This window comes from Urocitellus parryii, chromosome 1 (genome assembly GCF_045843805.1).
Source record: "Urocitellus parryii isolate mUroPar1 chromosome 1, mUroPar1.hap1, whole genome shotgun sequence".
NCBI lineage: Eukaryota > Metazoa > Chordata > Mammalia > Rodentia > Sciuridae > Urocitellus > Urocitellus parryii.
Window position 1 is genome coordinate 101348699 of NC_135531.1, and position 27987 is coordinate 101376685.

The 27987-nt window shown below is 39.0% G+C and overlaps 1 protein-coding gene and 1 long non-coding RNA gene across 2 annotated transcripts in view; one reads left to right on the top strand and one right to left on the bottom strand.

Moving 5' to 3' along the window:
* Dpysl3 (dihydropyrimidinase like 3) overlaps window positions 1-27987 on the bottom strand; it is a 105686-nt gene that overhangs the window by 61134 nt on the left and 16565 nt on the right. The window lies entirely within an intron of this gene.
* LOC113179637 (uncharacterized) lies at window positions 2597-27925 on the top strand. Its single transcript, XR_003300375.2, has 4 exons — window positions 2597-2761; window positions 23128-23625; window positions 24553-24765; window positions 25319-27925. It is a non-coding gene; the product is annotated as an uncharacterized LOC113179637 (long non-coding RNA).

Below are 27987 nucleotides of genomic sequence, written 5' to 3' on the forward strand. Positions count from 1 at the left end.
ATCCTGTGCCTTGACAGGCTAAGAAGTTTTAGACCCCACCTCTGAATCAAGCTCCCTCTGACCTTTGTTTGTCTCTCCCCATCTTAGCACAGAGAGCAGCTTTCTGCAAAGTTCCCTTATCTACCTGAGGAGCTCTGCCAAAAGAAATGCAGTTGCCTTCGGTCTTCAAACTAAAATTTCACTAATCAAAGACTAAAGTCCTCAGAGGAAGAAAAGTTGTATGCCAATGGGGGTGATTCAGTGAAGTCTACACTTGGAAATTCTTTTGTCACACCACTGTCATCTAATTCAGTCCCATAAAAACCATTAACAATCCATTTCCTGTGGGCCAAACAGACTTGAACCCAGGCCACTGTGTATTCTCCAAGCACAATGGTTCCCCCCCCCCAAAATCACTTATTATGGCCCTAAAAATTATCTCCATTCTCCATTCTCCCTCTCTTCTATTGAATAAGGTATACGAGTTTCTGAGTCCTGATGGGCTGGTGGGTAATCATATCATGTGATGGCTTCCATGCACATCATACATCTGTGTGTCTTTTTCTCCAATTAATCTGTCTTTGTCAGCTTCTTCCAGCGAACTTTAGAGGGTAAGGGGAAGATTTCCCTTTGCCCCTACTCATGGGAAATTCAAAGAAGGAATGGGATTAGGAAAAAGGTCAGAATGAGTTTGTGAACATTCCTACTAAACATGCAAATGAAATGTTGAACATGCAGGTAGATATCTGAGATTAAAAAGGTAAGGGGGAAATCTAGACCAGAGATAAATATCTGGAAGTTGTCAAACTACGAGTATCATTTAAAGCAACAATTGTGGATGAAATTACCAAAGAAATGAGTGTGAGGGAGTGACATGACCATAAGAGTATGACATACCAACAGTGTTTACTTAGTAAAGAAGGGCAAAATAAGATGAGAATGGATACTGGATGAAAGTGCTCTCAAGGTCACAAAGATCTTGACCAGAATATATATAAATGGGTATCTCAATATCTGCCTCACAGTGTTTTGTGGGGCATTTTGTGTGTGTGTATGTGTGTGTGTGTGTGTGTAGAAAGTGATTCAAGGGACATTTACTGAATATCTACTATGTATGTCAGGCAGTTTTAATGGGGTTGTGGGATAAAAACCTCATTGGAGTGTTTTTAGGAGAAAATCAAGGTGAAAACTTCAAACATATCCTAGACAATTCTTTCAAAGGATTTTATTATAAACAGACAGAGCAATGGATCAGTAGCTTGTCACCCCATGACACAGAAATAATAACATAGTTGTGTGTCAATGGGGGTGATTCAGTGATGAGAGGAAATTGCATGAGGCAGCCGAGGAATTAGACAACTGCTATATAGAAGTTCTTGAATGGGCAACACAGGTGACATCTAGTGTTCAAGTGCAGGGCTTCCTCTTAGCTGGGAACAGGAATGGTTCCTGCACAGTAGTAACTCAAAGTATACTGGCAGAGGCCAGTAGCTAGGTTAATTTCATGGAGGGAGTTTATGGAATTTGTCTTCTGACTGCATTTCTCTTCTCTGCAGTCAGGTAAAGCAGTCTGAGGGAGAAGATACTGGAAGTTAGAGAAGAGTTGGCATGAAATTATTTTCCAGGAGAGTAAAGGGATTAAGAAAGCAATGGCAAGATTATCTGCCAGCACCCAGGAGTCCCTTCAGTTAGTGGCCATGAATTTAAATGGAGATAGATAAACTTGGTTGTGACTGTTCCTCCAGCCACTGTAACAGCATATGTGCAGGTCAGGAGTAGGGAGGGTGTAGAATTTAATATGGGTTCCCTTAGCTGAGTGCTGAGAAGGGAGAAAGAACTTCAAGGAAATTGAGGATGAAGAACGGGATCAGAGCTGGTTAAAACAGAAGGGAGAACAGGCATGCATAAGGGAGTCAAGGACAGTGGACCTACTGATGACTAAATAAACATTCACATGAAGCTCTTAGAATAAAGTAAGTTAATCACGTGGCAGTTGTTCCTACCATTATTTTTAATGTTCTGATTATTACTTGCTGAACTTGTTGTGGTCAGGGACTATGTCTTATTTATTTTTACAGTCCCCAGTTCTTTTATAGAGTTTGGAATAGAATAAAACCAATGAGGGGAAAGTTAATTGCATAGATAGAAAAGTCCAGAAAATTCTTTGTTTTAATGTCAAAAATTTGTGTTCAATAATTTATAATTTTGACCACTAATAATATTTTCTACTCTTAAATATACACATTTATATTTTGCTATATTAATATGGGAAAACATTTCCCCACGGTCTTAATTTGAAAGTAGAGGGAAAAAAAAAGAGTTCCAAAATAAATATGGAGGAGTACTGAAGGGGGAAAATCTACATACCAGGACTCTGTGAAATATACAAGCTACTATAATGTTATATAAATAAATATTTAATTTTAGAACTGCCCATTAAATTTACCTACAACTCAAACAAAGGAAATCTTAGTCATATAATTCCACTGTTAGAGAATGAAAATCAAAGTGGTGATTCACAGCTATTATTAGATGTTGCATATTAAATACAGAAATAAACTGACAAACAACCTTGCCTTTGATACCCAGAAGCCAAAAAAATTGTAAGTCACAAAAAGGTATGAATCAAGATCAAGGTCACTCCAGCTTGGGCAAAAGTGTATAAGCCTCTACATAGAGTTTTTCATTCCTTTCTTCAATTAGACAATGATTCTGGAAGCTTCTGGCCTGATCCCTGAGCTTCGATAGCAGTTCATCTCAAAGCCACAAGTCAAGGTTATGGGTAAGTTCCGGTGGGAGGAATAAATTATTGTATGTTGATTTCTATATCTGATCCAGCACATTGATTTCTATATCTGATCCAGAATGAGTAGGTGAGCTACTCATTCTAATGGGGGAAAAAAAAATCTTGAAGCTTTGCTTTGAAGATCATAGGGGGAGACACTATGATCTGATTGATTTATTTAAACTTTAGGAATTTTTAAGATGTTGTTTTGCCAGAATTGCTGCTGTGAGACACTTTTCATCAAAGAATCCCAGTTTTTGGACTAATTATATTCGTGAGATTGGGAAAGAAGTCAGCCTGTCATATCATTCTTAATATCTAAGATCAGCTGTGAGTATAAGTGTAGGAACATTCACTGCCCCCAGAGCAATAGCTTCCTTTCCTATTAAAACCACTTTTGAACTATGCTGTTCATTTGATATCTGAATGTTTTTTGAGAAGTGGTGGGACTTGAATTTGGAATTCAATATAAATTCATACTTTTATCATTTATTTACCTATGATAAAATTTAGCAAATATTGTTTAATCCCTTTTTAGGTCAGGATTAATGTTAGAATTCATTTCTGCCACAACAGAGGCAGGTGGCAGCACTTAACCATGGAAAGCCAGGTGGATACAATTATCTGAAGCCCCAAGGTCACAGTGGTATCCAGGAACAAATGACCTGAAGAATTTTGAAGACCCTTAATAGATACTTACTAGTCAGAGAAGCAAGATGAATGGAAGTTGCCCAGATAAGTATGATGGTAGGCAGAATGACCCTCCCCACCACCATAAATGTCCATGTCCTTCTCATCCCTACAACCTATGAAGATGTCACCTTACATGGTAAAATGGACTTTGTGATTAAGTTAAGGATCTTGTCATGGGAAAGTAATCCTAGAATATCTGAGGGGGCCCAATGTAACCACAAGAGGCCTTATGAGGGATGGAAAGTGAGTTGGAGAGAGGAAGGGAGGGAGTTGTGACGAAGGAGGAGAGGGCCAGAGCCAAGGACATCAAGACATGACCAATAGCCATGGAAATTTTGCAGCCTCTAGAAGCTGGGAAAGACAAGGAATAGATTCTCTGCTAGAGTTTCAAGTAGGATAGACGCTATGCTGCCACCTTGATTTTAGCCCCATAGACACAAATTAGACTTATGATCCCGAGAACTGTACGAGAATAACTGCTGTTTTCAGCCTCTATTGTAGTCATTTGTTATAGGAGTAATGAGAAACTATTAAAAGGAATAATAAAAGTAAATCAAGCACTGAATGATCAAGAGACTAAGGGTAGTCACCCCACTAAAAAGTCATGAATCCTGGCCCAATTTCTGAATCTGAGCTAGTTTTCAGGCTTGTAGTCCATTAAGTGAAGGCAAAGCTGAGTCATCAGGAGGAAGTAGCCTGAAGTGCCATGCCCAGCACAAATGGTAATGACTCCTTTATTCCCTGCACAAGAGATCCTCATGGCCATGCACTGATGTGATTTAACTGGGAAAGGGGACAATCAAACATCTTGAGGACTGACAATACAGGTTCCCAAGTGACATTGATACTCAGAGACTTGAAATATTAGCATAGATCACTTGCAGAATGGAAACATGTGGAGGCAAGTAATAAATGGGTTCCTGGCCTAGATGTGGCTTACTATTGGCCTCTGTGGTCATGTATGCACCTAAGGGTCATTTTCACAGACTGCCATTGATTAATTGGAATAGATAGACAAGGGTAAGTAGCAAAACACCACTTCGGTTTCTTAGTCTGTGGGGTAAGAGCTATCATACAAGGAAGTCTTGAGAAAACTTTAAAACTGATCCCCATTCTAACCTAAGATAGTAAATCAAAAACATTTTTATTCTGAGGAGTGGCAAAGATTAAAATAGCACACTTAAAGACATGAAGATGCAGGACTGGTGTTCTCCATTGTATCTCCATTTAATTCATTGATTTACACACTATAAATGCCAGACAAATCCCAAAGTATGACTTGATCAAGTAATGGTCTAAAGCAGCTACTTTTCTGGAGAAGACTGTCATGGCCTTGCATACACTACATACAGCCACTGGTCTCGAAAAAAGTGCTTTTCCATCAGAAAAGGGGATCCAAAGCACTTTGCACATACTTAGAACAGACAAGAGTACACATGAATAGTCCCAAGCCCAGCATATGTTCACTATTATTCCTTATCACAACACAGTCTAAAAGACCTGTCTATACAGCTTGAACATTTCAATGGTACATTCTATTGATGATATCATAAATTTGACTAGATGAGCAAGAAATAACAAGCTCATTGAAGACTTTGTTAAGACACAAAAACTCTAGAGAGTGGGAGATCAGTTTACAAAGATTCAGGGCCCAATCCTAAGTAAAATTTTACTAATTTTAATCCCAGTGGATTAGGGTACTCTGGGATATTTTCTCCAAAATAAAAGATAAATTATTACATTAAGCAACATTTTCTGCACAGAAGGAAGCATAAAACCTGGAAGGCTTCTTCAAGTTTTAAAGACAATGTACTCCACACCTGAAAACATGTTCCAGCCTGCATACATAAAAAGCTGTCAACTTTTGAGTGTCTAGCCGAATGGGCCCTGTAGCTAATCCAGTTACATTGCCCTGCCACATGGGCCATAAAACCCAATAATACCTATGGTATCAGGGATACCTGTGGTGGATAAAGATGCCACATAGAGTTTATGCAAGTTCTAATAGAAGAATCTTAATTTAGACTCCTCTCACAAGAGAATTGTACATTATTTTTAAAATAGATCCTTGAGAGCTATTAGACCCTGGTAGAAATGGAAGCCTGACCAGGGTCATCAAGTGAACATTTAGCCAGAAATGCCCATCATGAGCCAGGTTCCCCACATTATATGATCAGGTGGCCTATCAGCAATTCATTATAGGTGGAAGTGATACATTAGCCCTTCTCATTGAGTTATATCAAACACCGTATCAATCAGAAGTTATGATCCTGAATGTGAAGGAATGGCCTATTTAAGGCCAAACTGAAGCGCTGAGGTAAAGGTGATTCTGTGTAAGGGGAAGAATACCATCCTCCAGGATTCACTGTATATTTTAAATCAATGCCTTGTATATGATGCTGGTCTTAAAAGGAAGGATGAATAAAAGAACCAAGGGGAAGAAGCAGGAATGACTGACCCTTTTCCCTTCACTCCCAAGGACCCAACTTGGGAAATGCTTGCTTTCCATCTCTGTAATTATGGGTTATTTTGTGCCTTTTCCTCAGTGGGAAAATGTTTTCATCAGGGAGCATGACCCACAGGAGTACCCTTGAATCACAAGTTGCAGCAGCCACCTGGGTACTTTGGGCTCTTGTACTCAGGAAATAATCAGGCAAAGAGAGTCAACATTCTTGTAGGACCCTGACTGTCAGGAGGTAGGACTGTTATTACACAATCAGGGCAGGGAGGAGTATGCACAACACCCTGTGAACCACATGGGTTCTTGTAGGTACTAACTCTCCCTAGCAGGAACTCTGTCAGATGAGATTTCAGACCCAGGAAATAGATTCCGGATCCCAGCAGGAGGAAGAAGATGCAAGATGCAGTTGGGATAGTATTCAGGGGTGGCAATATCCCCTATCTAGCCCCCAACTCCAGCTTCAGCCCCCATCAAGTTCCACTTTGCCCCCCAAGTCCTTTACATAGGCCTGTTTTTATATGTAAGCAAACAAAGAAGGCACACTGCCAATAGGTTCCATAAGTGGACACATGTTTACGACCTTGAGTACATACGCTGAATCAGCTTTTATGACCTTGACTACACACCAACCATAATAGAGCTGATTCATGACCTTAGCTACATACTAAAACTATAACATGGCTCACTGGAACCTCTGGCGAGGGAGCATAGCTATAGGCATTTTGGGCTTGCACCAACAGGCTCTGATCCTCAAGATAAGGGTCCATGTCCCAACCCCAGGTAAATTACCTGGACCAGCAGAGTTCCTAGCTAAGAATGAGAAGAATCCAGAATGGTCATAAATAAAGGGGGTTACTGTTAAGATCAGCCATGAGAAAAGAAACCTAGAGACCTAAAAGGAGAAGACATTCCAAATACCAGAATAGTTGCTCTCAGAAGTTACCCAAAGAAGTGAATCTGAACAGTACCAGGAGTGATCTGCATTAGACACTGTGGGGCTCTACCCAGATCCTTGTCGGGACTGGAGAGCCTATTCCCTCAGGTGCTCTCAACTCTTAGCCTTAGCCCCTCTGGCAAGTGCCCTTATTTAGGAATTGCTCACCCAAAGAGCAGCCTGATCCAACCCTTTGTTAACATGAGCAGATAAAGGCCTGCTTCCTCACAGGAAAGGGCAACAACTCTTATGGGTCACTCCAGTTTCAGTGAGGAGACCTGTGCAGTCAGCTCAAGTTTTTGATGAGACCACATCACAGCTCAACTTGTCCTTCTGCCAGATCCTTCTTTCCCTTGCACAGATGTGGATCCCAGGAACACTCCCTAGTGAATTTCCTGTACCAGCTTCTCCATCTCACAATCTGCTTCCCAGGAGACCCAACCTGCAACAGGGAGACTGACATTAAACCTTAACAAAGATTTTTTATTTAGCCAAGGATTTAAAATTTTGTAGATTTTTACACTCACGTTTAGATTTCTTTAAAAATTAAAGGTCCTGGCAATTCTAGGCTCACCGACACAAATTAGTACCCATCATTAAGAGGCAAATACCAGCTGCCTTCTGATTGCACATGTATTCTCCAACTAGCCAGAAATCCTGTTGCCTCCTCTTCTTTTACATAGGACTGGCTTCCTTTTACTTATGTCACCTGCATGGTCTCTGGCCATTTGAATTTCTGACATCAGACCAACTGAAGACTCTGAGTTACCTAGAAATTATAGAATAGGGACCGTGTGTCTCAAAATGTGAGGGTTGTTCAAATCCAAAGAAGTCTTTGGTACCTGTTCATAATGGAAGTAGTAGTGACTTATCCTCAGGGAACTACCTCCTCCCCAGTCCACCCCACCCACACTGAGCCCTAAACCACAAGATTGAATCTCTGAATGCCCAGACCTTTTGTTAAAAGCCTATTTGAGAGCTTGTTGTAGAGCTGCTGAATCTTCAGTTAAGAGCAATCAATTTCCCCCCTGGATGAATGGAAACACATGTGATTTGCTTCCGATCTCCCCCTGCAAAGCACAAGAGCTTACTCCTAGATGAAGGATGTGAGACTCATTCCTGGATCAAGGCTCAGAAGAGCAAGCCAATCCCCAAGTGCTAGGCTACAACCCCAGTTTATATTTTCCAGGTTTCCCATCTGTCTCCAGGAAGGAACTTTGGTTGTAAGCTGTGTGTGTGTGTGTGTTTCTCTCTGGTTTCCTGTACATAGCTACAACAATCGCTCCAAGGCCACAGGGCCTCATCAGCCTCTGATTCCCTACCTTTTAGAGAAGAAATAATGGTACAGATATATGCCTGAGTTCTGAGTCACAGGTTGCACTGAGAAAATTCCCAAGGGTGCCATGGAATGAGAAACAGGCATCCCTTGCACATAACTGACACACCAAGAAATGAGGACTCCTTGATTGAACTGGTCACCTCTACACTATGATTCCAGATGAGACCCTGTGCTTCTGACCAGGGGGCCCAATATCAAATGCTCACTAGACCCCCAGAATACTTGGATAGTTTTAAAGTTTTAAACATTCATTTCTTATTGATAACATGGAACATAAACATCAAAGAAACAAATGGGAACAAAACCAGCTTAATTTTTCAAATTCATTTCAAAGTATTTGCAACTAGAATTTCAAGAAATACTGGGCCTTACTTGTCTTATCTATAAAATGGGTCAGTAGAATAGATAAGTGGATATGCTGACACAATCATGAGGGAAAGGTCTTATGGACTGATTAATTCATAAGGAGTTGCTGATATATATATATAATTATATTACAGGGTGATTAAGAGAAAAGATTTTGGAGTCTCTTTAGCCCAAGTGAATAAAAAATGAAGGACCCCCGCCCTTCCTAGCCAGCAGTGACTCATTTTTATAATCATATGCCAAATTAGATAAGAACTTTCTAAACTTGGAGTACAGTATGTTGAGCATTTTCCAAAAAGCCATAGTATTCATAACCAATTAATGCATATTTAAACAAGCAACCAGGTCCTGTTTTCACTACCTTAGAGTCACAAATTAATTTACAATGACTTCCTAAAACCCCAAGGTAATGTTGAAAGGGATGAATCATTTTGTGTTATTGACACCTGACTTTAGTTTTTACTTTTTATGGGGATTATCTTAGTCCATTCCTACCACTATAACAAAATATCTGAGATGGAGTAATTTACAAATAACACAAATTTACTTCTTATAGTTCTGAGAGCTGGGAGGTTCACAATAAGGCACCAGTAAGTTTGGTTTGGTTGAGGACCCTTTCCCCAGAGATGGTGCCCTCTGGGACTGCACAGGGCAGAGTGGGCAAGCTAGCTCCTGTTGGCCTCTTATCAGGGCACTAATTCCATACCTTTGGTTAAAGCCCTCATGATTAATCATTTCCCAAAAGGCCTCACCTCTTAATGCTATATCATGGGTTATTAGGTTCTGACATATGAATTTGGGTTGGGACACCAATATTCAGATCATAGCAGGGATACTCCATAGCCCAAGGGAAAGTGAAGCATAAAAAGATGCTAGTTAAAACAGTGGTTCTGTTATAATGAGAATTTTAAACTAAAGCCACTGTGGAAAGCAATTCTCATTAACACCCCTATAGCTTTGATTCAGTCCTAATTAAAATTAAAGATCAGAGGGCCACTGTCTTTTTCTACGCGGGAACCCTGGAAATCACTTGTAAGGCTAGTTTTAAGAAACCACTGTCACACGTGATTTCACAAATACAATGCCCTGGATTAGCAACTTGCCTTTGTTTAGGAAGATGGGGAAAAGATTAATGAACATTTATGCATGTCCATAGAATTTAAGCTGAATCTATATTCTCTATTTTGTCACCATAAAGTTGAGTTTCTATGTCCTCTAATTTAAAAAAAAAATTGCAGAGAAGTTCCTGCATTAGTGAAAGTTCATTTTAATAGGCTCAAGCATCTGCAAAAATTTACCACAAGAAATTAGATGGTCAGAATATTTGCTGTAAACGATTCTCAGATAAACGTAGAAACTGTTTGCCATAGAAAGTCCATTGACTCGTTAACTTTCTGATGACGATTTTATGATGACCTTGTTAACTGAGTTCTCTTTAACTAGTATTAGAAGATGGTAAGAGTAGATAGGCAGAATGAATAATAGTCGCATGACATTTAACATGTAACAGAACACAACAAGCCAATTAACTTGAGAACACAATGCAGACCTTCTATTTTCCATGATGACACCAAGAGAAAAATGTCTGAGATAGCCTATCACCCATCACCAGGGACAGAGTGGGGGACCCCAATAAATATTGGGATGCCTTTAAGCTACCACCATACCCTGATAGCCTTGGCCACCTCCAGCTCTGAAACTGACTGCCTGATGCCAACAATCCTCTCCTTCCCCACGTTACTCTACATTACTGACAACTGCTGTACACTGATATCAATAAACCTCATTGGCTGGTGCTGGGCCCCCTTTGTTCCTCCCCACCTGGCAAGCAGCCATTTTTTGCCTGGATAGGGCCAATGGGTTCAACCACAGAACTGAGAAATGGAGTCCAGCTCTGCTGGTCATGATGACATGTGCTTAAACTCTAGCTTTGTCCTGTAGTGACAAAAATGAACTTGTCCTGTGTTACCTCTGGACAAGTTCTTTGAAACTCAGTTTTCTCCTCCATAGAATGGGACAGTGGTTAAGTTATATGGCACACAGTGGAATAACAGAGAGGTCCTGATATTTTATGGATGCTTCTAGAAACCGATCAATCAATCAAATTAATTAAGATATTACCTAATGTTGCTCAGGATCAGAGGGTTGTTGAGTGAAATCTGTCAAAGGAGAGCCAAGAAGACAAACCTCCAGAGATTACATGGTATTTATTTCTACACATCTTTCTGAGGAGGAGCATTTCTAGTTTTCTTCAGATTCTCAAAGACCCCAAAAATGTCATGCATCCTCTCACCACTGATGTAAATTGCTTCCTAATCCTTATCTCTCACCAGACCTGTTGCCTCTGCTTCAGGCTCATAATCCAATTATGTACAGGGCATCTCTACCAGAGTGAACCACAAGTGCCTCAACCCCATGTGCACAGCCCAGATCCCCTTTGGGAAATAAAGAACTATGACTCCAGCTTCCACACATGCTGCTAGCAAAAGGATCTCAGCCACCAGCCATCTGTGGACACCTCTTCATCTAATGACATCTACCTTGCCTGAGATGACACAGCCTTGGGGGTTGACACACATCCAGTGATACCAATGATGTACACCAAAGCCATAAAGGCTGGCCCTTCCTATCCCAACTCAAGACAGAGCTGAAGGTTCATCCTCTCTTTAGAACTTGCAGGGCCAGATGAAGTCTCTGCTGAGGCTGTGTTCCTTCTCCACCCTTTTTCTTTTCCTTCCCTCTACTGGTGTTGACCTTAAAAGCAGTCCCTGGTAAACCTTTTGTTTCCCGGGCTGCTGGACCACCCAACACATCTAAGAGATTTCCAGAATCCCCTCCTACACTTCCTGCAGGGCCGTGCAGCTCAGCTGGTGACAGCTCCTTTTGCCTGGTCACCCTAAGTGGAAACCTGATCCCCAGGCTGCAGTGCTGTTCCTCTCTCTGTTCCCTCTGCCTGGATCATGCTTAACCAGTTTTGCTCTTTCTTATCATTCAGATCTTATCTGAAACTTCACCTCCTCACTTACCTGTATGTGAATCTCCATTATTCCCCAATACCCTCAGGTTAAAGCCCAGGATTCTTAATATGATGTACAAGGCTGCCCAGCCTTGACCCCTGATCATCCTTGTGGCTTTATCCCTCTTATCCTTGACTTGCCTTCATGTACCAGAAACCCCAGGACCTAAGAATTCCTCTTTCTCATCATGCTGTTTCTTGTCTCCAAGCTCTTGCAAAGTCATGCCTTCTGCCTAAAACGGTTTAACCCTCCTTGACTTGGGAAACTCCAAATTATCCTTTAAGACTCAGCTCAGGCATTATCTCCTTCAGAAAGCTTTCTCTGACCTCTTGTCAATGTCCCTGATGCTCCTGACAGCTTCTGCTGACCTCTAGGACTGCCCTAATAAAATATGTTGCAATTATCTGTTTTGTTACCATCTCCCTTGGTTCTTTGAGCAGGGGGTTCTCTTTACTCTTTATTTTTTTTCTTTTTTGGTACCAGGGATTGAACTCAGGGGCACTTGACCACTGAGCCACATCTCCAGCCCTATTTTGTATTTTATTTAGGGACAAGGTCTCTCTGAGTTGCTTAGCCCCTCGCTTTTGCTGAGGCTGGCTCTGAACTGCAATCCTCCTACCTCAGCCTCCCAAGTAGATGGGATTACAGGCATGCACCACCACGTCCAGCTCTTTTTACTCTTTATTGCATCCCCTGTACCCCACATGGTATCTAGACTGTAGAAGATGACACTCATGAGATGCAAGTTGAGAGATTGCCTTGAATGAAAACAAACATACATCTACACCACATGCATATACAGAGGCAAACATATATAAACACACTCAAGCCAAAGCCCACTTGAAGGCAGAATTCTGAAGCACTGATGGGTCGGGGTAAAAGAAAGTTTTGGAGGTATCACCTGGGTTGACTATTCTCTTAGTGAAAATGCCTTGTTAAAAAGTTTAAGTTCACAATCCCAATAAAACAATGGAAAATAAAGGAGGAAGTATGTTAAAAAGATTCAAGTGTAAGTATCCAGCCAGGCTGGAATCAGGATCTATCAGCCACAGTCCTTTTATTACCCATTGAGGCTATATGGTCACTTTCTCCACACCTCTAATTACATTAGCTACTTTTTTGTCTACACATTTGTCCATTCCATGTTTCTTTATTCTAATCACATTCTGAGAAAATAAAATGAATATCTCTTGGTTCCAATTTCCAGTGGGAAAGATTCTGATTGTCTCTACTTGGGTCATTGAATCTACAATCTAATCACCTATTGGGAAGCAATAGTAGAATCACATGACAAACAGCTGTATGGTGTCACCCATGTAAACACAATGACATTTCTGCCATTATGATGATGGAGGAATCCAAAAGAGACACCTGGTGTCCAGTGTCCTACCTGCTACCCAACAAAGGGAGCAGATATGGATACACAGAAACTCATATGTCATTATCAAGGAACTATATAGCAGAAACTATATAACAGCATAAAAACAAATTGAGATAAAATTTATAAGGGTTATTCTTGAAAATCTAGATCTATCTGTTTGCCATAAACTAAGAAATGTTTTTAGTCCAAATGTTCAAATGCATACATCTCTCTCTCCCTCTCCCTCAGGCATCATGGTCTCTGTCTATTTACCCCAGCATCATTCATCTCTTAGATCTTCAAACAGATCAATTCCATAAAGCCAAAGGAATCAACGCATTCAGTTCAGCATGTAAGACTAGGGAAGGCACGTGGTTTGCTCATCCCTAGCTCCCTGTTAGTTCAGGGTTCTGGCTTCAAATTCAGAGATCCATCCTGTATCACACTCTGCTTCACTTCTTCCTAGAAAGAGGGGCAGAAACAGAGCTGGATGGGAGCCCCTCCCCTGTCCAAAGGTTCAGTAGTACTAAGGTCAGTTTCAAATGAAATAAAATTTTGCACAATATGAGAAAAGATGGGTGAATGATGAAGCAGAAACAGTTCACTCTTGTGAAATCCAAGACATAACACCAAGGTGTTGTAGTGAAAAAAAGGAAAGGAATAAAGGAATCACAAGACCCAGGTTTGAACCATGTTCGTTTTATTAACAAATTGTTTGATCTCAAGCAATTCTGTTAACCTCTCCTCTCTTCAATGAAGAATACATTCTTTGCTTCCAACTTCTTTGGGCTGATGATCAAATGAGATAATGGAAATGTCTCTGAAAAAAACAACTTCATTCTAAAAGGCTACATGAACACCACCAGGCCCTTAGTATTATTTTTTAATCATGTTAGAAACATATCCAGGACTGATACCCACTCAAGGCCTATTTACAATTGATGCTTTCCAAGTATGAACCTGCCTTTAAGTACCTCTCTGTTTTTCAAATTATATATTTCTCCAGATGCATGTTTCCAGTTTTCCAGGCTGATCTCATTTGTTCATTTCCTGTCCATATTTCTAATCTCTCTCGGCTGCTCTGTACTGTGTCTCTTCCTTACTGGTGTCTGTAACACCATCCTATTTACCCTCATCTGCAGATATAATTGCCATAATAGGTTTATGGCCTCTTTCCAAGCCATTAATAACAATGCGAAATGAAATGCATCTGAAGCTCATCTCTGCAGCATCCTCCTGGAACTTGCTGCATGCCTTTTTCATTCTGAAGTGGGTTTTGAAGACAATTTTAAGGTCACTTCTCATGGTTCACGGAATCTTCTAACATGACTCAAGAGTCTTTTTTTTCCCCTTTTATTCTCTTTTTCTTAACCATATGGGAACCAGAACTTGTTTCTTTTGCTCACAGTAAAATAAATAAAATAAAAGTAAAATAAGTTATAGAATAGAATGCCTGCCCATGAAGCAGAGTACTTTTAAAGTCCTAACAATAAATTAGTAGGTTCCTGTCCAAAGTTCTCTGCTCACATCAGTGTGAGTGCTCACTGTGATACTATCTTTGTGTTGATCCAAAGTTCAGGAAGATCTAAGGTTTCCAAATGGGATTCCAAATACTTGTGTTTCTTTCCAGTTGAGACTTGCAGCCAAGTTCTTCCATGAACCTGAGGAATGGGATGCATAAACTTTGAGGCTCACTACAAAAGAAAAAAAAAAAACTTTCTTTGTTGTTTTTAATAATAAATTGGCTGGCATTAGAGTCCCTTTGTTGCTTATATTTCAACACGTGGCAGTTTCTAGAGAGAAAGGAGTTTGAAGAAAAAAGTGCAAGAACACAAGGACTGATCCATGGGTGAATAAACTTGAGAAATGGTTTGTATGAGGTATTGTTGGAAACAATTTTCTTTTCTTAGTTTGGAATTCATTTTTATTTTTTTGTTTTTAAACTGAGCTTGGCATGGGGTACTCCATCTTCTGATCTCTAGAATGTCTTTGTTTCTTTCCCAGCACTCCTGGTAATGGACTTTCCCACCCCCAGATTTCCTTTTTTGTAGTTAAATTGTGATTCAATTTCTAAACAATTGGAATTTTTAAATTTGAGATTTCAAACAGTTGAGACCTTTAAATTTCTTTTTAGTCTACATTTTAAACACAACCTTAGAAGTGCTGAAATGTAACTCCTGAATAGACAAGAAAGAAAATCTTCATATATCTTAATAACCTAAATTAATTGTAGTGTTTGGAAAAGTCTCATTTAAATCAATTCCTTTCATCTGTGAAAGAGGAAGCCCATGAACTTTGGACACAGAAAGAACTGGTTTTCTATCTGGGCTACATCAAATTCTTGCTTTATAAATCTGGGAAATTTTCTTAACCTTTTTGAGTTTGTTTCCTCTTCTATAAAATGAGGCTAAATAACACTCATCATATAGTTGTGTTCGGACTTAATATACATCTTGGTGACCAATATAGTGGCTGTGCATAGTAGGGGATCACTAAATGTCAGCTGCTTCCCTTGCCTTCCCAGATACACAATGTGAAATCTGTCATCTTTTTATTAATACACATGGCACACTCTCTCATAACACTATTACCATGCAATTATCAACTGCTAAAAGGAAAATGTCTTTTCATGGATTTAATAATAATGATAATGATACTATGTGGGCAGCATTCTAAGTGCTTTATATGCATTATATCACTTAATCCTCACAAAGGGAGGTACTTACACTATTCCTATTTACAGAAAAGGATTTGGAAGCATACAATAGTTAAACGACTAGCTACTTGGTGGATGGGTCAAGACTGGGATTCAAGCAGTCCTCTGCCATATCTCACCCTGTAACCATTCTATACTACTTTCTATCATAGTACTGTTTATGGTAGCTTGGAGGTAATGACTATACTGCAAACAATAATGTACATATAAAGCAATGTACATAATGCATACCACATGATAAATTCTTAAGTTACAAATAATAGTGAAGGAATGAGGTGTTTATTGTAATACAATTAGATCTTCTCTTGTAAGATCCTGTTTTTAAAAACATATTATCTATTGTGATAGAACTCACATAGCATGAAATTCACCCATTTAAAGTGTCCAATTCACTAAGTTTTTAAGTGTCTTTATAAACTTGTACAATTATCACAATGATCAAAGGATGAAACATTTTTGTTTCCTGAAAAAAAAAACCCTTTGCTTTTATTTTTAAGGTGTAGATGAACACAATACCTTTTATGTATTTTTATATGGTGCTGAGGATTGAACTCAGTGCCTCACACATGATAGCAAGTGCCCTACCGCTGATCAACAACCCCAGCCCCAATCTTTTACTTTTAAGATCTAAATTTTCATAGATTAGGTCTTTTAAAGGAGATAATATGTTCAATAAATGATACTTATCCATATATGCTCACTAGAATATAAGATGATACAGTTACTCTAGAAAATAATTTGTCAATTTCTCATAAGATTTTACATGTACTAATCATACAACTTAACACTTGCACTCTTGGGCATTCGTCCCAGAGAAATGAAAATGTACATTCCTACAAAAACCTTCATAGGAATGTTCAGAGCAAGTCTATTCATAGTAGCTGAAAACTAGAAATGGCTAAGATGTTCTTGAATAGTGAAAGGATAAGTGAAGTCTGATGCATGCACTCAATATAATAGAAAAGAAAATACTATCATCACATGGATTTGTATTTAAGGGTACTCTGCTTAATGAACCAAAACCATTTTAATAAGTTATTCAGAGTAAGATTCCACCTATATAACATCCTGAGAAATGACAAAACTGTAGTAATGGGAAATGATGTAGTGATGTAGTTGCCCGAGAACTGGGACAGGGTGGGTGTGATGATTAAGATACTCTATGAGTGACTTCTGGAAGTGATGGCACAATTCTGTATTTTGATTATAGTGGTGGCTACACATCTATACAAGGGGTAAATCTGCACACAACTATACACACACAACCCACATTCATGATACACTAATACACACAAAATGCATTCAAAAAATGGTGAAACCCAAATAAGGCCATGCCAGCTAGTTAACAGTGTGGTACTACTGTTATACAATAGCAAAAGCTGAGGGAACGTGTTCAGGAGACCCTATATACTATTTGTGCAACTTCCTGTGAGTCAGTCTCTAATCTTTTCAAAATTAAAAGGTTGAAATAATGGCATTTCAAAAGCAAAGCTGAGACAAGCTTTGAAGAAGATGTCCAGACCTGAAAGTTGGCAAGTATATGGTTTTTGAGATTGTTCTTAGGATCAAGACAGCTTGGTCACCATTGTGAAAGACCTAATTAGAAACATCAAAAAATCCTAAAATAATGGAAAAATATTTAAGAGAATGGAAAAAAACACTTTGGAAGAATACAAACAGAGCCTCAAAGCTAGTATATGAATGTAAACTAAATGAAAGAATAAAGAAAAGTTACCCAATGAAAAGTGCAAAAACCAAAGTAATTAGAAAGTAGAAAAGTAATTTCATGTAAAGAACTGTCTAACATATTATCATAATGAGGAAAACATTCTTTAATATTTTAGAGGGGAATTTGTAGTAAAAAAAACTCTGAAGTTAATTTATTTGGATTAAGAATATAATCATAAAGTAGCAACAATGTACACATTCTCAAAAATGAATGTATGATTATTATACTACTTGTATAGACAAAAAATATGACAATAAGTCAAATTACTAGTGCTATAAACCCAGGAACTTTTCTGAATTCTTTACACCTATCAAGTAATTTAATTCTAAAAAAAAAAAAGAAAATAAGAAAAAATCTGCTGTGGTGCATAGGATCATTATGGACAATTTTACAAATGAGAAAACTAAGACACAATGATTTTATATTACTTGACCAAGCTTAGACAGCAAGTTAATTTGGTGGAGCTGGAATTGCAGTTGATATAAACACAAATGGGCATAAATTCCATTTTGAAATTTAAAACTAAATAAGGGATTATACTAATCTATAATTTTAAAAGGAAAATTAAGCCCTAATACTAATCATTTCCTCAATCACCTCGTTAAAAGAAGAAACAAACTGGTTTTATTTGAATTAACATAAAAATTCAGTTATCTGAGGTTCAATCAGAGGACAATTTCTTATAACTACCAATAATTGATGTTCATAATGATGAGTGAGCAATATGGAGGAGAGACAAGGTCCATACCAAATAAGGAGGGATTGGAAAAGAGACTTCCATATAAATCCCAGTTGTTTGATTAAAAAAGAAAAAGAACTAGAAAGATCTATCATGGACATAAGGTGATGTCATGGAGATTTTTTTTTTTGTCTTGACTAATATTCTGGATGATATGTTGTGAGGGAAGTCTCAGAATTTTTAACACTGATAAGATCCTCAGTTTGGGTGTTATTTCAAACCATTCAGCTTCTGAAGTGAAGTATTAATATTAACAACAGCCACAGCAAAGATACTCTGGAATATCCAGCAAAATAAGAACCACAGGAGACACCCTTGACCCAGGGTCATGAGACCCTTTAAAAAAAAAAAAAAAAAAAAAAACACCAGCTGACATGAGTAGCAAATACATTAAAAAATCTGCCCCAGGCAAGATGGGGCAAACACAGTATTTGAAGTCTCTCAAACTTTCATAAAATAAAACAGTTGGGTAGATAAGATAAAATCAGTTATGTTAAAATTGGTGAAATTCCCCAAACAAATAATATGTAAGTAAGAATAAGAAAATATCAAAACAGAAAATGCAGATTTTTAAAAGAGAAAAGTATACAATGTCTAGAAATGAAAAAAAAAAAAAGATGAGACCCAGTGAAATTAGAATCTCCACAAATGGTTCAACAGCACATGATATACATCTGAGGAGAAATCTGTGAGTTGGAATATAAATATGGTGAACTAGCCCTTATCATGGCAAAGGTAGAGATGCAAAAACAGTGTGGAGGTTAAAACACTTGGACATTAGAGAAAGGGCTAATCACAAAGTGGACAGCATCTCCAGGTATGAAAGGAGGGGTAACAGAGAGAGACCATACTCACAGGATCACTTAGGGCTATTTTTGTTGAAAGATGGAATTCTCAGATAATGGCAAGTATGTTGAGTTCAAAGAAGGAAAAATAAAAACAACTAAACCTTTACTAAATTGGTAAACTTTAATGAAAGAAAAAAAAAGAAGTTAAATGCAAGCTGAAAGAAAGAATGATTACCTAGAATTACCTAGCCATAACAATTCTGAAACCATATTAGATTTTGAAAGACTCCTGGAATCTTTAAAGAAATATCAAACATCATCCAGTACAAAGTGAAGGCTTATTGTGTTTTAATTCTCAGTAATCCATGAAAATGAAAATGATTTTTAAAAACCTTCCCCTTGTATGTCGTTTACAGCTTTTCAAAATTTCTTCCATATGATGAACTGAGTCATGAGCAGTTGATTGGTTAGCAGCTGATTCAGCTGGCAGGGATTCTAACTGCTAGAAGCTTCATGCCTTGGGCAAGTTAGTTCATCTCTCTGTCTCATTTCTTTTATCTACACAATGGTAGCGCTAACATTATAATATTTTGTGTTTAAATAAAATGATACACGTAAAAATGCTTAAAGCTGCCTGAGATTCAGGATTCAACAGGTGTCAGCTATTATTATTATTACCATAGTTTACTGGATCTCCACAATGGGGATCTGCAGTCCAGTTTCCTTGTTTCCATTTTCTAGGGAAATTCTATCATTTGAGAGTTAAAAGCTCATCCGGAATCACAATTAGACTTTTCAAAACTAGAATCAGAATTCATGTTTCTTATGCCCTCCCATTTTCAGTTCTCTTTTTAATTATTGTTTTTATTAAAAAATGTTTTTCAATAAAGGATTTATCTTGGGTTACACCCTGCATAACACAGTATCTTCATAGAGCTTCTCAACACACATTGAGTTTTAAATTTTTACTCCATCTCCAGTCAGCACAAATCAATGTCAATTAGGATTTCCATTTAGCAGTGCATAATCATATCTGTAAGAGAGACTGAAAAGCTTAGTTTTTCGATCTGAGCATATCTCCTCCCTCAACAAAATCAGAGGTGCCTTAGTAAGAAAGAAGGAGGCAAATGCCCATAAGATCTAAGAAGAGTGGTTTAAGAAGCAGATACTTCTGGAAACAAGGCTGTCAAGGGATCCAAGATGTCTCCCAAGAAATGGGGCACAGCACCCACTCTATAAGATCCTGAAAGATTTGGCCCTGTTGACCTATCTGGCTTTGATCTTTGCTCCACTTATGCCCTTACTCTACAGAGAGGTTCCTGACCATGTCTTTCTTTCTCGTTTATAGATCCTCTTCCTGGAACTTCCTTCAACCACCCACAATCCACATAAACCAGCACACATTTCCATCACCATGGCTTACACACACATTTTCCCAGGCTATCTTAAATGTGCATTAAGGTCATGGGGAGTCTTCCTTGATCCCCAAGTCCCGGTCCAGTTCTCCATCTGTCTCTGAGCTACTAGGGTCTACTGTGCTCCCTCTCTCTGCTTCACAAATGGTTAGTAACTTGAAGTCAAGAATTATTCTATTTTAATTGGGTCAGATTCACATTTTGCTCATCTTTCTTTGCCAATTATGTATACAGTATCTGGCATCCATAAGGGAGCAATAAATATTTATGGAATATAGAAATCAGTAAATGTGACTCCAAATTTACCAAGCATTTATAAAAGGGAAAAAGGGTGTACCCATGCAATGAAAACACCTATGACTTAACATGGGTTTACAAGCATGAAGTATGATGGATTTACAAGGTTACAGGGAACAGGGATTTTCTTCTTTTATTTTTCCAAGAACCTACAACATACCAATGATTGTTGTGGTCACAGTACAGATGAGAACAGTGAGGCTCTGAGAGGTTATTTGCCCAAGGTCACAAAGCTTAATAAAACATTGATCAAGAATCTGAACCCTGGTTTTGGTTGTGTCTACACCACAATCTACATTCTGAACCCTGGGCTGTGTTGCTGAAACACAAGCTTTGGCCCGTTTGGCTGTGTACTCTGAGAAGGTGGTGCAGCATGAGGTGCCAGAGCACAGAACAGCTGCTTGGTAGTGAGAATCTAGGGCATTTTATCTCGTCTGAGGATAGAATGAAAAGAGAGAAGCAAAAGGCGAGGGGAGCTTTATTTGGGGGAAGAGAGGAAGCAGGATGTCAAATGAAATAAACTGAGAATCCCACATCAGAAAAACCACAGATCCCGTCTAAGACAGGCATTTCATCTATCAACACCATTCTGACAACCAGCTAATTAAATCTCTCTGGGGAAAGGGTTCCCGTCTTGACTCACAAGGGCAAGTGCTGTGTCCTGAAGCCTGTTCCCCACATGGAGCTTAGGAAGGCCAGCTTCCCAGATGGCCTGATAATCGCTGCAGCAGGCTTAACACCCGAGTCCCGCTGGAAAACAGGCAAAGGCCACAGATTATACAGAAAGCAAGCTTAGCATAATGAGAAAGGCTTACATTGACTGGACACTTGCAATGAGTCTCAAGCAACTGAGTGGTTATTTAATTGATTCCTCTAGAAGAATCTAATGAGATAGATATTATCCCATTTCACAGATATGGGACCACGGACAGTGACTGTACCTGGTTTTGCCTCCTGCTTCTCAGCTCCAAGCCCATCCTCCCTTATTTTATATTCTCTAATTTCTGTTTGGCTGGGGACTGTATAAACTGCATGGCTCAGGGCCCTTTACCAGCTACCTTCCTGTTAGCTTCTACAAAGAGAAGACAGAAATTGGGGAACAGAAGGCCAAAGATATGAAAGCAGAATTCTTTCCTGTCCCTCTGTCCCATGAGCATCACCCCTGCAGGCACAGTTGTCTCCCCCTGCAGCTTAGTTCTGCCCTTCCTCCCCTGGTTTTGTCATACTCTCTCAGGAGGACCAGGAGCAGCTGGGCCACAATCTATCCTCAGATATCTGAGCACAGATCCTGCAGGGCAGCCCCACCTCTTTGTTCACTCAGCCTTGGGGGCTGCTGCTTGCTGTAGTTATTATCTCTGGACTCCTCTATGTTCATTCGTTGCTTTTCAAATTCCAACATATATACAGTCAATTCTCTGCATTAGACCCCTCTAACTGAAGTACCTAGTAGTACTACTGTTCTTATGACAGAATCTGGACTGTCACAGAGACGTTCAATACCCTGTCCAGTGTCCTGCAGCTAGTAGGCAGCATGGCCATTGCTCAACTTCGGTTTTCCACAGAGGTTTAAGTAGACAGCTTTGTCTACTGTGGAAAGCAAGGTTCACAACCAACAACATTTGTTGAAATGAGCCAATTCCTTTTTTTTTTTTTAATTAGAGCATTACATTTATACATAGTAAAAATCATACATGCATGGGCTTTGACTGACTGCATTTCGGTACCTGATCTTCCTTTCACTCATTTATTTATTTTTGATTGGTGCTTTCTATAAATTATGAAGGTGGAATTCCCTACTGTATATTTATATGCACACATAATGTGATTTTTGTTAAATTCATTTTTCATTTCCTCCCTTTCCCCATCCCTCCTCCTTTCCTTTCAATCTCCTCCTTCTACTCCACTGATCTTTATGTATGATTCCCCCCACTGTTTTCACTTATTTTGCTCAAGTTTCCACATAAGAGACAAGACATTAAATGCTTGATTTTCTAAGTATGGCTTATTTGACTCAACATAATGTTCTCTATTTCCATCCATTTATGGGCAAATGCCATCATTTCATTCTTCTTTATGGCTGAGTAAGACTCCATTGTGTATATATACCATATTTTCTTAATCTATTCATCTATTGATGAGCATTTGGTCCGGATGAACCAAAAGCTCACATTTTAATTATATTTTAATAAAAAATAATAACATATATGTTTTAATAATAGTCATTTGATATAATTTGGAAGGAAAATGCACTATAGTTAAAGGTATAACTTTTGAAGAAATATAAGCTCAAGCTTAGTTCTGCTATGTTATGACTGTATGATGTTTGGCAAGTTACTGAACCTTGCTGAAATTTAGCTTTGTTATCTATAAAACATGGTTACTAGAACTACCTACTCATAGGATTGCTATAATAATTTAATTCACATAATAGGTATATCAAGAACTGGGCAGAGTCTGAGATTGTTTTACTACTTGCAGTCTAACCAGCTATCCTGTCACTACTTCATAGGTGTTGGCAGAAGGAAGGAGACACCAGGATCAAGAACAAAGGGCTTTATCACTCAAGACAAAAGCATTAGCCAGACCTTCCTGTTGGTTTTCATTGGTCATCCATGCTTTCCAAGTCTCCCAGGATGATGCAAAAGGCCCATGATGGATGGCTAAACACATGATGGTTTCTACTACAGGAGGAGACCACAAAGCCTGTGGATGCACCATCTTTCTAGTAAGCTGCGACAAGACTGCTCTTTGTCTGGGGGGAATATTACCTCATCTCTCAAGATTGCTCACTGAAAACATAACCTTGAGAAATGATCTAGATAAAGAGCCATCAGAGCCTCACAATTTGATGCAACTAGCAAAAACATGCAAGCATATTCAAAGCCCTGAGAGACTGTCTCTCCTCAAGCAATTTACCAAGGACTTACGAATTACACAGGAAATGGTAGCTATTACCATGAATCTCATGAAACTCAATCGTGAAAGAGTACCTTCCCCCATTTTTTAGGTAAGGAGACTGGCTAAGAGAAGTGAAATGACTTTTGGGGAAGTGGTGGTTCTGGGTACAAACCTCAGAAATCATGACCCCAAATCCAGTGCCCATTCATCTCCACTGTCAAGATGACTTATCTGCAAGGATAAGTGGTACATGTTATCATCTCAGACTGGATATATAATCTGTGGGGCTTTTCCCATCTTTTCAGAACTCTTGAAATTTAGAGTCAGAATTACCCTAAATATAACCTATTCTACTAGACAGAACTGGAACACACCACACTGTTCTCACCAAGGACCCTGTTTCCCAGTGAACTTCCTCAGAGGGAACCAAGGGCTGGGGCTGGGCATTCACTGTTTTCACTCAAGTATTTAATTAGACTTTGTACTGCCACGCACAAATGGTCCATGCACCTCAATTTTGCAGGGAGATGGTATGCATAAGATTATTACTGATGCTTTTCTAAAAGGGAAGGGTAAGTTGTTCACAGCTACTCAGAAGGCTGGGGTGGCCCAAAAGTTTGAGGCCTGTCTAGACACCAAAGGAAGACTCAGTCTTTAAAAACAAAACAAAACAAGCTGGACACAGTGGTGCATGCCTGTAATCCCAGAGGCTTGGGAGGCTGAGGCAGGAGAATCGCGAGTTCAAAGCTAGTCTCAGCAACAGTGAGGCATTAAGCAAACCAGTGACAATGAGACCCTGTCTCTAAATAAAATACAAAATAGGGCTGGGGATGTGACTCAATGGTTGAGTGCTCCTGAGTTCAATCCCCGATACCAAAATTAAATTAATAAATACATTAAAATAAAATAATCTCATCTTTAACTTGATTTTTAATATAAACTGGAAAAAATTAAGATAGAAAGGTAAAGGGATTTTTACCAAATTTACATAGTGAGTAACAGAACCATGTCTCACCCTTGCTCTCTTGACTTTCAGACACGTGTTATTTGCAACCACTCTGGGGGTGGCTCTCTGTTAAATGTAAGAACTGTTAGATCAGGAGATGTACTTCCAAAAGCAAGCAGTACCAAACCACTAGCAGGAAGTTGTGCTCTTTGAATTGCCTGGCCAGATCTGACAATGGCTGTCTACCCACCAACGCAACGCAGTGTCTGTATGCAGAATACCTCGGTGTCACTGACACACCAGGTAAGGAGCTCAATGGTTCATTCACTATTTCACTAAAATATTTAATGAGGCTTTGTACCTGCCAGGCACTGTTTCAGTTCTTGGGAATACAATTGCAGAAATGATGGAGTTTGAATAGGTTACTGGGACTTTCTTATTCATCCATTTATTCAGAAACATACTAAGTACGTACTATGAGTCAATGCCTGGTTGGTGCTAGTTAGGTACTAAGGTCATTGTTAGGTGCTAAGGACATTGCTCTCAAAGGACCACAAACTCGTGAAAAAGAGGTTAAAAAGTGTTTATAGTGCAGAGTAATAATTATCAAAGAGTGGTGCATTCAGCCTTGAGAGCCTGGGAAAGAGGGTCCCTGGAAGAACTAAAAGTGAAAAAGAAATGTGAAGGAAGGGAGCGAGGGTAGTCCAAGTACCTCACTTGTAAATTGGGAATAACGCTATCTTACTCTTGGGGATACCTTGAAGGTGCAGTGAGAGATATTCACAAGGAAGTTCCAGCCTAGCACACGAGGGTAGGCACTGGACTTTGTTTTCTGTGTCTGTCATCACACACACAGGAGCTGACCAGGACCTGTGTTTGTCAGCCTGCAGCTGATGACCCGTGAAACCAAAAGCCCAAAGAGGAAGTATTCTTTGTCTCCAGCTTCACTAGCACCAGAATCCAACAAATAACCTGGTCCATACACTGGCCTTGGAAAGGCGCCTGCAGTGCTGGCTACTTCATTCGGGAATTTCACCCTGTGGTAAAGACGGCACCAAACACAATTTTTCTCCTAAAGTGATTTCCTCCCCCATCGCCTCTTCCCTCACCAAGTGATTTATGTCTCATTGAGGGCCTTTTCCTCTTCAGAACCCATCTGGCCTTCCTGTCTCAGCCTGCAGGGAGGGTGTAATCCTGTGTTGCAGCATTACAGACGGTTTCTATGGAAATTATGACAATATTTCAGCTATTGTGGAGCCACATCACTGCTGATTGAATAAGAAGGGACTTGAAAGGGGAAATTTGGAATTCAATATCAACAACCTAAGTCCTTAGAGACAATGTCTAGTTTTCATCAAGTTGTTTCTATCAACAGTAACAAACAATAACAAACTAATATTATCATACAAAGGCAGATTATTTCTCAAACCCTTTGTTTAGATGACACAGTAGAGATAGAGTCAGGCCCTGTGCAAATTCTTACAGCAATATTCAGAAATGAGAGCCAAGGAAAATTCTAGATAAGCGTTAGAGAATGGAGTAACTGAGTGCTTCAGATCTCCACTGTGTCACCCAAGAGAGGCTGCAACTGCTTATGATTCGGAATGTTTATTAACTGTTCTCTCAAATCAGCAGAAGAAATTGGGAAACACGAAGCTTGTTTGGGGAAAAGGAGTGGTCAGCGCCCATTAATAGTTCCCAAATGCTGAGATGGGAAAAAAGTAAGCATAAAACTGTAGCTCCACTTAGATTTCCCCACTAGCATTATTTCTGACTTTTTGTGTGGCTCTTATTTTTTTAAAAATACTTTTACAGTTTGCTGTGTTCCATTACAGGTTTGATCTGTTTTTTAATTTTTATTTTATTATTTTTTTTACTCAAATATGTTTTGACATTGATTTCTTTGTAAGAGAAATTGTACTGCCTTTATTCAATTACAAATGTAGTACAAGGCATTGTACACAATGTGGAAAATGTACTGAAGTAATAGAAGAAAACACAAGTTACCTATTATCCCTCTGCTTAGAAATACACCCCTGCTGAGTTTTGTTAAATTTCTATTTCATTTCATTTTTGACTTGACCAAGAATGTGGGTTGAAAGGAATAGAAAGAATTCTGGCTTTGCAAGCTGTTTGAACTTGTGCAGGCTGTTGAACCTCTAAACCTCAGTTTTTCTACCTAAGGAACTGAAAAATTCTACCTTCAGAGGGTTGAGGGACTAGATAAACCAAGGGTATGTCTGTCACAACATTATTCCTCTCCGGCATCATCTTTAACAACTCTATAGTACTTGATCACACAAATATGCTGTGATTTATTTACCATATCTTATTCATATTCAGTTGTTTTATATATTTACTATTAAATAAAACACACAGGGTACTTCTTAAAAATAATCTCCAGTCCTTGTGTTTTCTATGTATTATTCAGCAAATGAATTTGATTCAACTAATTTATATTGAACATAATGAGCACCTGTGACTGTGGTGCACACTGAGGAAAAGCAGTGCGGAGCATGTCTCCTGCCCAGGGAGGAGTGGGTAGAGACAGTAGAACAGCATTCTGCTGGGAAAGAAGAAACCTGGGTCTTGGCTCCCTCCTCCCAATTGCCTTCTACCAGCTGTAACTTGGGCAAGTGACCTGATTTTTCTTCTCTAATCTGTAAAATAGATAAAATTATAGTACTGCCTTCTGAGGATTTTTATGAGTAGGATGAAATTAATAAATGTAATTTTTTTAGAGTGCCTGGCACAGCACTATTCAAAATAACTAAAAAGTGGAAACATTCTAATGTCCTTCAACTGATGAGTAGAGAAACAAAATCTGATATATCCATATAATGGGATATTATCCAGCCATAAGAGGAATAGTAGTGATACACGTGGGGACTGAGATGAACCTTGGAAACATTATAGCAAGTAAACCCAAAGTCCAAAGCTTTCATACCATATGATCATTTATATAAACTATACCGAATATGCAAATCCATAGAGAAAGCAGAACAGTGATTGCCAGAGACTGAGGAGGGAGGGGAAGAATGAAGAGTGCTTGACCAGGACGGTCTTCTATTTTGGGGGGTGGGGGGTATACCAGGGATTGAGTTTAGAGGCACTCAACCGCTGAGCCACATCTCCAGCCCTATTTTGTATTTTATTTAGAGTCAGGATCTCACTGAGTTACTTAATGCCTCACTTTTGCTGAGGCTGACTTTGAACTCGAGATCCTCCTGCCTCAGCTTCCCGAACCTCTAGGATTACAGGTGTGTGCCACCACACCCAGTTGACAGTCTTCTTTTTGAGAGATTAAACAGTTCTAGAATTAGTCAGTTGCAATGATTGTACAATTTGGTAGAGGTACTTTTTGCCATTCATTCATTGTACTTTAAAATCATTTAAAAAGGTAAGAAGTATTACCTTACGCATATTTTATCAAACTTAAAAAACAGGGCCTGCCATATACTAAGCACTCAGTTTTTATTTTTCAACCTTATTCCCTTCTCAAGGCCTCATTTTCTTTCCTTGTAG